The following is a 7393-nucleotide window of genomic DNA, read 5'->3' as shown; positions in this document are numbered from 1 at the left end:
GAGACAAGAAAGCCTTCCTCAGCAATCAGTGCAAAGAAATAGAGGAAAACAACAGAATGGGAAAGACTAGAGGTCTCTTCAAGAAAATTAGAAATACCAAGGGAATATTTCATGCAAAGATGGGCTCGATAAAGGACAGAAATGGCATGGACCTAACAGAAGCAGAAGATATTAAGAAGAGGTGGCAAGAATACACAGAAGAACCGTACAAAAAAGATCTTCAAGACCCAGATAATCACGATGGTGTGATCACTCACCTAGAGCCAGACATCCTGGAATGTGAAGTCAAGTGGACCTTAGGAAGCATCACTATGAACAAAACTAGTGGAGGTGACGGAATTCCAGTTGAGCTATTTCAAATCCTGAAGGATGATGCTGTGAAAGTGTTGCACTCAATATGCCAGCAAATTTGGAAAACTCAGCAGTGGTCACAGGACTAGAAAAGGTCAGTTTTCATTCCAATCCCAAAGAAAATCAATGCCAAAGAATGCTCAAACTACCGCACAATTGCACTCATCTTACATGCTAGGAAAGTAATGCTCAAAATTCTCCAAGCCAGGCTTCAGCAGTACGTAAACCGTGAACTTCTAGATGTTCAAGCTGGTTTTAGAAAAGGCAGAGGAACCAGAGATCAAATTGCCAACATCTGCTGGATCATGGAAAAAGCAAGAGAGTTCCAGAAAAAATTCTACCTCTGCTTTATTGACTGTGCCAAAGCGTTTGTCTATGTGGATCACAATAAACTCTGGAAAATTCTGAAAGAGATGGGAATACCAGACCACCTGACCTGCCTCTTGAGAAACCTGTATGCAGGTCAGGAAGCAACAGTTAGAACTGGACATGGAACAACAGACTGGTTCCAAATAGAAAAAGGAGTATGTCAAGGCTGTATATTGTCACCCTGTTTATTTAACTTATATGCAGAATACATCAGGAGAAATGCTGGGCTGGAAGAAGCACAGGCTGGAATTGAGATTGCTGGGAGAAATATCAATAACCTCAGATATTCAGATGACACCACCCTTATGGCAGAAAGTGAAGAGGAACTAAAAAGGCTCTTGATGAAAGTGAGAGAGGAGAGGGAAAAAGTTGGCTGAAAGCTCAACATTCAGAAAACTAAGATCATGGCATCTGGTCCCATCACTTCATGGCAAATAGATGGGGAAACAGTGTCTGACTTTATTTTTTTGTGCTGCGAAATCACTGCAGATGGTGATTTCAGCCATCAAATTAAAAGATGCTTACTCCTTGGAAGGAAAGTTATGACCAACCTAGATAGCATATTAAAAAGCAGAGACATTACTTTGCCAACAAAGGTCTGACTAGTCAAGGTTATGGTTTTTCCAGTAGTCATCCATGGATGTGAGAGTTGGACTGTGAAGAAAGCTGAGCACTGAAGAATTGATGCTTTTGAACTGTGTGTTGGAGCAGACTCTTGAGAGTCCCTTGGACTGCAAGGAGATCCAACCAGTCCACCCTAAAGGAGATCAGTCCTGGGTGTTCATTGAAAGGACTGATGTTGAAGCTGAAACTCCAATACTTTGGCCACCTCATGCAAAGGGTTGACTCCTTGGAGAAGACCCTGATGCTGGGAAGGTTTAGGGGCAGGAGGAGAAGGGGACGACAGAGGATGAGATGGCTTGATGGCATCACCGACTCGATGGACATGAGTTTGGGTAGACTCCGGGAGTTGGTGGTGGACAGGGAGGCCTGGTGTGCTGTGGTTCATGGCGTCGCAAAGAGTCAGACACGACTGAGCGACTGAACTGAACTGACTGAAAAGTGTAATAAGGAAGCAAAAATACCAACCAAAAATGGCAAAAAATTTGAATAGACACTTCATCAAAGTAATCATATAAGTAGCGAATAAACACACAGAAAGATGCTTAATATCAGTAGTCATTAGGGAAATGCGTAATTAAACCACAATGATTAACACTATACACATTCAAATTGCTAAAATTTAGATGTCTGACCACGCCAAGTACTGGTGAGAATATGGAGGAATTGGAATTCTCATACGCTATTAATAAAAATGAAAAATGGAACAATTATTTTGGAAAACTATTTGACAATCTTTTAAAGACTTAAACATGACTATCATAGAATCTATTCATTCCACTTTTAGTTATTTACACAATGTAATAAAAGACCTATGCATGTATATCTGTAGCACTTTTATTTGTAATAGCCTAATTTGTAATAGCCGAAATAGGAAACAAGTATTGTTCATCGATAGTCAAATGGATAAACAAATTGTGGTATGTCCAAATACTGAAGTACCACACAGCAAAAAAAAGGGAATGAACCACTGATATATACAATGTTGACAAATCTCAAGATAATTATGCTGAATGAAAGAAGCCAGACAAAATGAGTGCATATTACTTGATTCCATTCATGTAAAATTCTAGTAAATATTAATCTATACCAACTAAGAAGATCAGTTGTTTATTGATCTCCTGGGTTTGGTTTTGTTGTGGGAGAGAGGAGAGAGGGCTGACAAAAAGGTTACAGGAACTTTTATTATGGAAACACACACACACACATATGTATATAATTCTGTGCAAAAACTTGTCTATTGTGTATCAATAAAGCCTCAACAAGGATGTTTAAAAAATAATGAAACAGATGGCATGATGTCACTTTTCTGGTTAAAATTCCTCAGAGCCTCCATAGCCTAAGATAGAAGCCAGCTCCCTCCATAGATTAAGATAGAAGCCAGCCCCTGACCTGGCGTATAATCTTTGTTATGATATGGTTTCCTATAATTCCTTTACATAAATCTTGTGTTCCTAACATAGAACAACTTGGAGTTCCCCCAAGAAACTAGTTTGTTTGAACCTTCTCATTGGGAAAACTCTGTTGTTTCCTTGGTTTAAAGCTTCTACTTCTTACACAGCACCTGCTTATCCCATTAAGATTCAGTTCAATCACTTTTGTTGAGCCTTCTCTCCAATTCACCAAGGAGTTAAGTTCTACCTCTCCTACAATCCCACTGCACCCTGTTGAAGCCACAATGATTACAGTCTTAAAGGGTTGAAATTATTTGTTTATTTTTTTAATCTCTTTTCCATTAGATCATGAATTCTTGTGGAACCCTGTTTTATTTGTCTTTTCCCTCAAAAGGTAGCAGAGTTCAAAGTTTTTTTCATTGAATAAATGTGTGATCTCAAGACCAGTAAGGTAAAAACATAAGTTATTTCAAACAATGATACACAAAAGCCAACTATTGTTACTATTCTGCCTATGTCCTGAGGATAAAAATCATCCCAGGAACCATCTCTCATGGAAAGGAGAAATAGGCTTACATCATACTTTCCATCAATAAATTATTCCATAATCTCTGTCATCTAGATTTGTATCTCTCTCTGAGCCCAGTGAGATCTTGATGTTTCATACATCTCAAGTATCACATTACTGAAGTTAAAACAAAGTTATTTGATTGTCATATCACCAGTGTTTTAAAATGGGATATAAATCTATAAAACTGTTAATAAGGGAATAAAGTTGACTTTAAAAACTTTTTACTCTAGCAGTAATAGTATAATTAAATTTATGTCATTTTGTCATATTTTCTTTAGGTGATCTTAAAACACAATGCTTTAAAAATATCTCCTGCTTCCTAATTTTTCCACTTTGATTTCATATAATGGTTACTCTTCCTTAATTGAAAAGGCTGCTGGAGGATAAAGGGGTGGTAATACAATCAGGCCAAACTTTTTCAAATTTCCTTCTTTATTGCTTTCTACCTTAATGAAAACATTCTCGCACTAAGCCTGGGTGATATAAAGAACAACATAGCACTGCATTTAGCATTATAGTCTAAAGCAAAGAAAACAATTTTGTTGCTCTCTAAGGAATCTGAAGGCAAGTCTATAATTTCTAACATTTGGATTTGGCACAGAAATATTCTTGCAACTACAATTGCTGTTAATTACATTATAATTATTTTCACCTATTGAATCATGTGAGCAAGTCACCTTCGCTTCAATTAAAAGGCCAAATGATTGGTGACTGGGAAAATTCAGAAGGGACAAAGTCACAAACCCAGCTTCAGAAGAGAGACTCCTAATCCAATTGATTATGCCTCAGAGAGTCTGTGAGCTTCTTTTCCATAGCTGAGCAATTCTTGTCTGCTCAGCTTTAAATAACTATGAAATCCAGACTGGTGGAACTATTCCAATCTGTGGACAGTGTGATTAATTCAGAGAACTTTGGCATGGTAACAAAGTCAAGTGTTTCTCACTGTGAGAAATTCTCAACTTATTTCATGGATAAGATAGAACAGATTTGGAAGTATACTGCTTCTATGGGAATAGCATTAGTGACACATGGTAAGGGAGAGTCTGGAAAAGCACTATCATTGCTGGTGGTTTGTCATAGAGTTTCACAAAGAGCTTTGAGATCTTGAGAAACTGTAGCCATGGTGCAGAGTGGTAGTGGTGGTGGATAAAGCCTTAAAGTTCATTATACCAGGGAAAAGGTGACTCATTAATCAAGCACCAATGTTGACCCAGTTATTCACTATATGATGAGCATTTGCTACATACAGGGTGTTGCTAGGCATTCAGAGTAGAGTGAGAAAGACACATATATTTCTGGTCTGAGAGAATGTTTCTTAAGCTGTGATTCTAGAATGGTATACAGAATAGGTGTGTTATACGTACATCAGTAACCTGGGCACCATCCAAGCTATTGAATAAGAATTTTGAATGGTTTGGCCTGGAAGTATGGAGTTTAATCATCTTCCCAGCAATTTTTATATATTCTAAAGTGTAAGGACCACTGCTCTTGAGCTTACATTCAATGAAGGAATAAACTAACAAGCTACCATTTTACAAAGTGGGGGAGTACGCCTGGCAATAAAATCTGAAAATATCTAAGAAATAAGGAATTCTTGAGATAGGCTACCTAAGAGAATATATGGCATTTCTATAGTTGACTTTTGGAGGAGTCAGGCAACAGGAAGGGAATACTTATGTTAAAAATGTCTTCATATAATACTGAATTTTAATTAGTAATATTTCTCAAACTTCACAATTATAACACCTGGAGAGCTTTTAAAGATGCTGATGCTCAGGCTCAGTCCTTAAAATTCTTATTTTGTCTCTTGCAAGGATGTGACATCAGTTTGTCTAAACTATTAAATTTTATTATAATTATTTAGAGTATTTTTTAAAAAGCTAAAATCAAGAAGATGAGGAATTTGACAAAGGGGAAAAATGGGTCTGGTGAGGGAAAAATATGAGGTTTTAATTTGAGAGATTATTAGACTATTCAGGTGGTTAGTTCTAGTTGTTTATAGGAAATGGAAGTTGCTATTCTGGAAAGAAGCTAGAGTAGGTGATGATAACTTGATGGATGAGCCGAGAGAGCAATTAGAATTTAGAGAGACAGGAAGAGCAAGAGTCATGGAAGGGTTTAGAAGTATAGCAGAAGAATCTAGGCATAATCACCAAAGAGAAGGGAGGAAAGAGTTTTGGGAGAATTTAGGTGATTATTATGACCAGTTACAATAGTAGTTCTCAATCTTAGCTTCACATTAGCATCTTCTGGTATGTGGTTGTTTGAGAACTGCTGACTTTAAAGAAGCTGAAAAAGATGGAGACAAAGGAAAACTTCAAAATTTAGTGATAAGGAGATCACTGGTGATTTTTGAAGAAACAGCTTCGATTTAATATTTGAGGTTGAAAGCCAAACAGTAAAAAGAGTTAAAGAATGAGAGGTAGTGAAAAAGAAACTCTTGTTAGATCACACTGTTTTAGAAGAGTATTTTGAGACAAAACTAAACCAATTTTTTATACTTATTCAAAACTAACTTAAATAGCTGTATTCAGAAGTTATCACTCAAAAAAATCAAACCAGTTCATGATCCACTAGGTTTCTGTAACTAATTATCACAGGAGCCAGGTCATGGATAAAGCAAGAAGCTTGGGATAATATGGCAAATTTGGGGAATGCCTTTGTTTTTATTATTACTTTTATAATGGAGTATAGTTGATTTACAATGTTGTGTTAGTTTTAGGTGTACCACAAAGTGATTCAGTTATATATATACACATACCTATTATTTTTCAGATTCTTTTCCCATATAGCTTATTACAGAGTATTGAGTAGAATTCCCTGTGCTATAGAGTTGGTCTTTGTAGATTATCTATGTATATATAATAGTGTGTATATGCTCAGTTCAGTTCAGTTGCTCAGTTGTGTCCAACTCTTTGTGACCCCGTGGACTGCAGCATGCCAGGCCCCCCTGTCCATCACCAACACCTGGAGCTTGCTCAAACTCATGTCCATTGAGTCAGTGATGCCATCCAACCATCTCATCCTCTGTTGTCCCCTTCTTCTCCTGCCTTCAACCTTTCCCAGCATCAGGGTCTTTTCCAATGAGTCAGTTCTTCACGTTAGGTGAATCACATCAGCATCAACCCTTCCAATGAATATTCAGGACTGATTTCGTTTCAGATTGACTGGTTGGATCTCCGTGCAGTCCAAGGGACTCTCAATAGTCTTCTCCAACACCACGGTTCAAAAGCATCAATTCTTTAATGCTCAGCTTTCTTTATGGTCCAACTCTCACATCCACACATGACTACCAGAAAAACCATAGCTTTGACTAGACAGACCTTTGTCAGCAAAGTAATGTCTCTGCTTTTTAATAAGCTATCCAGGTTGGTCATAGCTTTTCTTCTAAAGAACAAGGGTCTTTTAATTTCATGGCTGCAGTCACCATCTGCAGTGATTTTGGAGCCCAAGAAAATAAAGCCTGTCACCGTTTGCATTGCTTCCCTATCTATTTGCCATGAAATGATGGGACTGGATGCTATGATCTTAACTTTTTGAATGTTGAGTTTTAAGCCAGCTTTTTACTCTCCTCTTTCACTTTCATCAAGAGGCTTTTTAGTTCCTCTTCACTTTCTGCCATAAGGGTGGTGTCATCTGCATATCTGAGGATGTTTCTCCCAGCAATCTTGATTCCAGCTTGTGCTTCATCCAAACCAGCATTTCGCATGATACACTCTACATATAAGTTAAATAAGCAGGGTGACAATATACAACCTTGACATACTCCTTTCCCTATTTCCCAGTCTGTTGTTCCATGTCCAGTTCTAACTGTTGCTTCTTGACCTGCATACAGATTTTTCAGGAGGCAGGTAAGGTGGTCTGGGATTCTTGTCTCTTTACGAATTTTCCACAGTTTGTTGTGATCCACCCTCCTTTGGATGAAAATGATAGATGGAAATGGTTCCACAGTGTCCTGCATAGTGATCCCCCACTTTCTCCCTTCTGTGTAAAATCTTTTCTCCTTTCCATCTTCTTTCTTCATTGCCTTGCTGCCCAGTTATAAAACAAAGTAATCAAGTAAGCTGGAGAATCCAAGACTGAGAAG

The sequence above is a fragment of the Giraffa tippelskirchi genome, chromosome 9, assembly GCF_054371585.1.
Source record: "Giraffa tippelskirchi isolate mGirTip1 chromosome 9, T2T-mGirTip1v1.2.pri, whole genome shotgun sequence".
In the NCBI taxonomy this organism is placed as follows: Eukaryota; Metazoa; Chordata; class Mammalia; order Artiodactyla; family Giraffidae; genus Giraffa; species Giraffa tippelskirchi.
This window is presented reverse-complemented; position numbering follows the sequence as displayed.